Source organism: Numenius arquata, chromosome 1 (genome assembly GCF_964106895.1).
Source record: "Numenius arquata chromosome 1, bNumArq3.hap1.1, whole genome shotgun sequence".
Classification (NCBI taxonomy): domain Eukaryota; kingdom Metazoa; phylum Chordata; class Aves; order Charadriiformes; family Scolopacidae; genus Numenius; species Numenius arquata.
The window spans coordinates 71267816-71275860 of NC_133576.1; positions in this window are offsets into that span (position 1 = coordinate 71267816).

The window sequence follows — 8045 nt, forward strand, 5'->3', positions numbered from 1 at the left end:
AAAGGCCGAGCTTCCCACTTGGGAAAGAGTAATGGTTCTGTGAGTCTGGACCAAAGAATCTCCTCTGCCATTTAGTAAGTTAAAACACTCCTTTTTTTCCTTTCCAAACCCTTAACCAAGTTGACAGTCCCTTCACTTTGTTTCAGAAATTGTTCAAATCGCAAGATGATGCTGCTTCTTACATTACGTTTTTATAATTCATATTAAAATGTATGTTTACTTCAGCTGGAATGTAAATAAAGTTAATGCATTTGGATCTTGAATAAAAGCAAAGATGGGGATAAGCAATCACTCTGAGTACCCTACAGTCATGTCTTTGAGGAGTGACTAAAAGTGAGCTTATGAGAACCAAAACAAAGGAGGTGAAGGCAAACTCAAGGAGGAAAAGGCACTAAATAGAAAACTATGGACAAGGAAACAATTCCAGAGAAAGTTCTCCTTGTCTGGGGAAATTTGCATTTCTGTGTTTGAACATGTATAATTTCACCATCAAAGTAAAGAATGAGAACTATGTGGAGTTACTACGCAAACCCTGAAGGAAGAAACTATTGTCTGAACTGAAAACTTGGCACAGCGGAAGTGACAGCTGACCAAACCAGACAAAAAGTTAACACTTAAACGATGGAAAGCAAACAAAGCTCTGCTCCAAATAGAGAGGTTGAGCAACTTCAGGTGATGGAATACAGGAATGGTGGCACCAGGCACCCAGCTGTCCCAGTAAATACCAGGCAGAATCAAGAGTCCCTGCACTCACGAGTGGTGTGCCAGATTTGCCAAGGACTGGGTTCACTGGTGCTATACTGGTCTCCAGGGCAAGTGCGGTTACAGAATCACGGAATCACGGAACCGTTGGAGTTGGAAGGGACCTTCTAGAGATCATCTAGTCCAACTCCCCTGCCAAAGCAGGATTGCCTATAGCACATTACTCAGGACTGCATCCAGGCGGGTCTTGAAGATGTCCAGAGAAGGGGACTCCACAACCTCCCTGGGCAGCCTGTTCCAGTGCTCTGTCACCCTCACTGTAAAGAAGTTCTTCCTCATATTTGAGTGGAACTTCCCATGTTCCAGCTTGTGCCCATTGCCCCTCGTCCTGTCACTGGAAACCACTGTAAAGAGTCTGGCTCTATCCTCCCTCAAACCGCCCTTTAGATACTTATAAGCATTAATAATAATATAATAATATAATATCTATAAAAATAATATATAATATATAATATATTTTTATATAATATATAATATATAAAAATAATATATATCTATATAAAATAATATAATAATAATATAATAATCTTTTTCGTCACTCCCTCCGGTGGCAGGCAATGATGCTGGGAGGAGCAGACGGATCCAATCAGTCAATACATGGCTCCGTGGCTGGTGTCGCCACCATAACTTTGGGTACTTTGATAGTGGGTTGGCCTATGCGGCACCGGGCTCGTTGACAGGAAATGGAAGATGCCTCTCCCAAAGCGGGAAGAATATTCTGGCCCAAGAGATTGCGGGGTTGATTGACAGGTCTTTAAACTAGATGTGAAGGGGGAGGGGGGTGATAACATCAGGCCTGTCCTTGAGGCTCCTGAGGCAAAAGTAATCCGGGAAACACAGATAAAGCACCACAAAGGAAGGCCACCTGAAGAGCGACACAAAGGAAATGGAGCCATTACAGCTAGTAAGTCAGCACCATTGGGTGCCCAGCTGAAATGCCTTTACACAAATGCACGCAGCATGGGGAACAAGCAAGAGGAGTTAGAGACGCACGCACGCCCCCAGGGCTATGATCTTATTGGCATTACTGAGACGTGGTGGGATGGCTCTTATGACTGGAGGGTTGGAATGGAGGGTTACAGACTCTTCAGGAAGGACAGGCTGGGCAGATGGGGTGGGGGTGTTGCCTTCTATGTCAATGACCAGCTGGAGTGTGTGGAGCTCCACCTGGGGATGGATGGAGACACGACAGAGAGCTTATGGGTCAGGATTAAAGGGAGCACAGGGGCAGGTGATGTTACAGTAGGGGTCTGCTACAGACCACCAGATCAGAGTGACAGGGAGGATGGGACCCTCTATAGACAGATAGGAGCAGCATTGTGCTCGCACACCCTGGTCCTCATGGGGGACTTCAACCACCCCAATATCTGTTGGAAGGACAACACAGCAGGGCATGTGAAATCCAGGAAGTTCTTGGAATGCGTTAATGATAATTTTCTTCTTCAAATGATCGAAGACCCAACAAGGAGAGGAGCCGTGTTGGACCTTGTCCTTACCAACAAGGAGGGACTGGTGGGGGATGTCAAGTTCAAGGGTAGCCTCGGCTGCAGCGACCACGAAATGCTAGAATTCAAGATTCATAGGGCAGCGAGGAGGGTGTGCAGCAAGCTCGCTACCCTGAACTTCAGAAGAGCAGACTTTGCTCTCCTGAGGGATCTGATTGGCAGGGTAGTGTGAGAGAAAGAACTGGAGGGGAAGGGGGCCCAAAAAAGCTGGTTAGTATTCAAGGATCGCCTCCTCCAAGCTCAGGAGAGGTGCACCCCAAAAAAAGAAGAAGTCAGGCAAAATAGCCAGCAGGCCTGTGTGGATGAACAAGGAGATGCTGGACAAGCTCAAGACCAAAAGGGAGGCCTATAGAGGGTGGAAGCAGGGACGGGTAGAATGGGCAGAATATAAAGAAACTGTCCGAGTGGCCAGGAACCAGATCAGGCAAGCGAAAGCCCAGGCAGAACTAAATCTAGCCAGGGACATAAAAAACAATAAGAAAAACTTCTACAGATATGTCAGGGACAAAGGCAAGACTAGGGAAGTTGTGGGCCCTCTCCGGAAGGAAACGGGAGACCTGGCCTCCCAGAATGTGGATAAGGCTGAGCTACTGAACAACTTTTTTGCCTCAGTCTTCACTGGCAAGGGCTCAAACCACACTGCCCAAGTCACGGAAGGCAAAAACAAGGGCTCTGCGAATGAAGAACTGCCCACAGTAGGAGAAGATCAGGTTCGAGACCTCTTAAGGAACCTGAAGGTGCATAAGTTCATGGGACCTGACGAAATCCACCCACGGGTCCTGAGGGAGCTGGTGGACGAAGTTGCTAAGCCGCTTTCCATCATATTTGAGAAATCGTGGCAATCTGGCGAAGTTCCCGCTGACTAGAAAAAGGGGAACATAACCCTGATATTCAAAAAAGGAAAAAAGGAAGACCCAGGGAACTATAGGCCAGTCAGCCTCACCTCTGTGCCTGGCAAGATCATGGAGCAGATCCTCCTGGAATCTCTGCTAAGGCACATGGAAAATAAAGAGGTGATTGGAGACAGCCAACATGGCTTCACCAAGGGCAAATCGTGCCTGACAAATTTGGTGGCCTTTTACAATACTGCCACAGGCTTGGTGGACAAGGGCAGAGCAACAGACGTCATCTACCTGGACTTATGCAAAGCGTTTGACACTGTCCTGCATGACATCCTGGTCTCAAAATTGGAAACTCATGGGTTCGATGGATGGACCACTCGGTGGATAAGGAACTGGCTGGATGGCCGCACTCAAAGGGTTGTGGTCAATGGTTCAATGTCCAATTGGCGGCCAGTGATGAGTGGAGTTCCTCAGGGGTCGGTACTGGGACCAGTGCTGTTCAACATCTTTGTCGGAGACATGGACAGTGGGATAGAGTACACCCTCAGCAAGTTTGCCGATGACACTAAGCTCGGTGGCATGGTCGACACGCTGGAGGGAAGGGATGCCATCCAGAGGGACCTGGACAGGCTTGAGAGATGGGCTTGTGCAAATTGCATGAAGTTCAACCAGGCCAAGTGCAGGGTCCTGCACCTGGGACGTGGCAATCCCAGGCACAAATACAGGTTGGGCGGAGAATGTCTAGAGAGCAGCCCTGAGGAGAAGGACTTGGGGGTGTTGGTTGATGAGAAGCTCAACATGAGCCGGCAGTGCACACTGGCAGCCCAGAAAGCCAACCGCATCCCGGGCTGCATCAAGGAAGTGTGGCCAGCAGATCACGGGAGGTGATTCTACCCCTCTACTCTGCGCTCGTGAGACCCCACCTGGAATACTGTGTCCAGCTTTGGAGTCCACAACAGAGGAAGGACATGGACCTGTTGGAACGGGTCCAGCAGAGGGCCACAAAGATGATCAGAGGGCTGGAGCACCTCTCCTATGAAGACAGGTTGAGAGAGCTGGGGTTCTTCAGCCTGGAGAAGAGAAGGCTCTGGGGAGACGTCATAGCAGCCTTCCAATATCTGAAGGGAGCCTACAGGAGAGCTGGAGAGGGACTCTTGTCAGGAAGTATAGTGACAGAACAAGGGGTAATGGTTTTAAATTGGAAGAGGGGAGATTTAGATTAGATATTAGGAGGAAATTCTTTACTGTGAGGGTGGTGAGACACTGGAACAGGTTGCCCAGGGAAGTTGTGGATGCCCCATCCCTGGAAGTGTTTAAGGCCAGGCTGGATGGGGCTTTGAGCAACCTGGTCTAGTGGAGGTGTCCCTGCCCATGGCAGGGGGGTTGGAACTTGATGATCTTTGAGGTCCCTTCCAACTCTAACCATTCTATGATTCTATGATTCTAATAAGGTCTCCCCTCAGCCTTCTCTTCTCCAGGCTAAAGAGCCCCAGCTCTCTCAGCCTTTCCTCATACGGAGATGCTCCAGTCCCTTAATCATCTTTGTTGCCCTGCGCTGGACTCTTTCCAGTAGTTCCCTGTCTCTCTTGAACTGGGGAGCCCAGAGCTGGACACAGTATTCCAGTTCTGGCCTCACCAGTGCAGAATAGAGGGGGAGAATGACCTCCCTCGACCTACTGGCCACACTCTTCCCTATGCAGCCCAGGATCCCGTTGGCCCTCTTGGCAACAAGGGCACATTGCTGGCTCATGGATAGTTTGCTATCCACCAGGACCCCCGGATCCTTCTCCTCAGTAGTGCTTTCCAGCAGGTCCATCCCTAACCTATATTGGTATCTGGCAATACGTTCGGCATGTCCTGAATGCTTGGTGGTGCAATGGCTAGGATCTGGTTATTTGAAGACGTGAAAGGTCTCTGCTCCCACCAGGCTGTCAAATGGGCATTAGCCCTGCACTGTGGTAAAGCTGGCCACAGGGCTCTCGCCCCTCCTGAGATCAGCCCTGTCAGCTCTGAGCCCCGAGGGCAGCCTGAGGGAAAAACGGAGCCCTCACAGCCCCGAAGTCACCTCAGCCGCCCTGGGATGGCAGCTTGAAGGGGAACTAAGCCCAGGTGTGGCAGCTAAAGGAAGTGGGTCGATGCCAGGGAAAACAGGGTTAGCTCAAACTTCTGGGAGATGCCTCAAAGGAGGCGACAATGAGGGCCAGCTTGCCTGCGCCGGGCGCTCGCACGCCCTCGGGGGCCCATGGGGGCGGTACGGCTGTGGGGAGCCGCCGGTCCAGCCAGCCCCAACCGAAGCAGCCTGCCCCGTCCACACCCGCCTCCAGCGGGCCGGGGGCCGGCCCCCCGAGCGGTACCGGGGGCGGCCGCTGGGAGGGGCGAGGCGCCGGCCGCTGCCGTGGCCCGGCGGGCGAGGCGGGGCCTTGCTGCCCGCCCGCTCGCCGGCTATGTGGCGCGGGCCGGGGCGGCCGGCGAGTCGCGGGGAGCGGACGGAGGTGAGGAAAGGCAGCGGGCGGAGGTGAGGAAGGGCGGCATGGGGGCGGCTGTAGTCTCAGCCGCCTCGCTCCCTCCCTTCCTCCCGGGGCTCGGCTGGGCTTCCCGCGCCGCCGGCGTGGCGAGGAGGGCAGCGGGGTGTCCGGGGGGGCGGCGGGGTTTGTCTTTCCCCGCGCGTCTCCCGCCGCTCCGTGGACCGGCGTTTGGCGGCGTGGGGGAGTGGGCGGTGGCGGGAGGGCCCCCTCCCGATCCGGGCCGGTCAGCTCCGCGGCAGATAGACCGCAGTGCTGATGGCTTCCAAAAAAAAAACCCAAACCAACCCCAAAACCCCGCAGTTTCGGTTAATTTCAGGCGCGTTCCGAGGCGGTTTGTTTTGGTGCGCGGGGTGTTTGCACGAACCCGCTGCCTCGGCCAGTGGCTGCTGGTTTTCCGGCTTTTCTGGCACTTTGGAAGTTATTTTATTTTATTTTACGTTTGTGTCTGCTTCCTCGCTGTGTGTGGCGTTTTATACGCACCCAGGTAGGAAGTACGGTATAAAAACCGAAGACTTCTAGTGAGTGCTGAAGGCCAGCACATTTTTAAAAGTCCTTGTAACAGGAAGCAGGATAAAGCTTGGCGTAAATCTTCTTGACCCGGTGAAACACTACAGAAGCTGTTCATTGCATAACTGCGACCAAACAGGGGCTTTTTTTTTTTTTTTTTTTTTTTTAACTGTTCGTATGATGAGAAGAGGGAGGCTTTGGGTGAAGGGGGCTCCTGCAGAAGTACCGGTATCAAACCTAGTGGGGAGCTGCTGTGACAGCCCCGTTACAACCCGTGGAGCCACAGCTTGGTGGGAGCGAGCTCTCTGTTGAAAACTGCCGAGCTCGAATCAAGGTTCCAGTTTGTTTCCAGCAGCCTTTAAGCTTGGAGAGTTTTCACCAGGGGCTCAAGCAAAATGCTGGATGTGTTCTGGTTTTCTTCTTCATAAATTTGGCAACTGCGCGCTTGTTTGACTCGGACCGTTTGTATGTGCTCAGGTTCTCAAAAGGCAGGTTGGAGTTGCTAAATGAACATGCTCACCTTTCATATAGATTGTGAAATTGGAGTGCTGTAAAAGCTGAGAAACTGGCATAAAACTTGCACAAAAATTGTTTTATAATCCTTAATTCAGGTATTTTAAATTAATGAGAAATACTCATTAGGTTTTTTTCTAAACAATATTACCGATTTCCTTCTGTCCCCCCCCAAGAGTAATATATGAATTTTTTAATACTTTGCATCACTGTATTTTTGTAACATACGGTGTTATCTGCATGAGCCCTTACGGTCCTTTTAAATGCTTCTTGACTGTACTTTGAAAATGCTAGTAGAAAAGTAATAACTTACTTTGGACTTAAATAAGAAATGTTCCACAATAAAGTCCACATTATTTTATATTGACAGGTATCAGGAGTTGAAATGACATAGAAAAAGTCTTCAAAGCGCTGACTGCAAAATGAGCTCCTTCCACTTGATGCCGAAAGGAGGTACTGTTTTCAATTGATTTGAATACTGTTAAGATCGCTCCTTTCAAGGTTATTTGGATGCTCTCATTGCCTCCAGTTTGACATGAGGGGGAAGTGGGCAGATAGGTAGCACTTCAGTGTACTAGAATCAACCGGTGGTGGCCAGTTATGTGCAGCTACAGGTATCCATCTCTTTTTTTTGTGTGTGTGTGTTGCTTTGGAGCAAGTGGCCATACCTGGGTTTGGTTCTCCATCCAAAAGTTAAAAAGTTAATGCTGTTCTTTCATATACGTATGCCACTAAATTGGGGCACTACGCCTCTATGCTATTAAGTTGCTTGCAGAGATGATAATGAGCTGCCTTTGAAGGACAATTTGTGTGTTCTTAGGTATGTGTGCCTCAAAGGCAAAGGATCTATTGGTCACCATTGCTGTTGCAGGTCCCCATAGAGAGTGATCAATACTGAAAGCCAGTTAAATTAGCAACGACTTGCTGATATGCAGTTGAGGGGCTTAGATGCTTTCTGTGCTACTGTCTTGAGTGTTTTTTCATTGTGTTGGCTTTTGCAACACAACGTCATGCCATGTATTTATGAATTATTTGCAAGAAGGTCAAGTTTGCTAATTCTGCAGTATGCAGACTTAGGGACCCAATATATCTATAAATGTGTTCTTATGGCATTTAAAGTTGGCAGTGTGCCTAAGGCAAGTAAAAGGGCAAGTTCTGTGAAAACAGACATCCTGCAGAGAACAGAATGTCAGTATCTTAAATTAGGTCTGCATGTTTTGTATTTTGGTTTTCAATATGGTAATTTTAGAAATTTGAAGGAACAGCAATAAGTTATATTTTAACTATGGGAAGATAAATATTAGGAAAGTAACTTGGAAATCAAACCTTTTTCTTTTTTAGTAGCTCGAACCACAAATACGATTGGTTGGTAGTGTGGGGTTTTGTTTGTT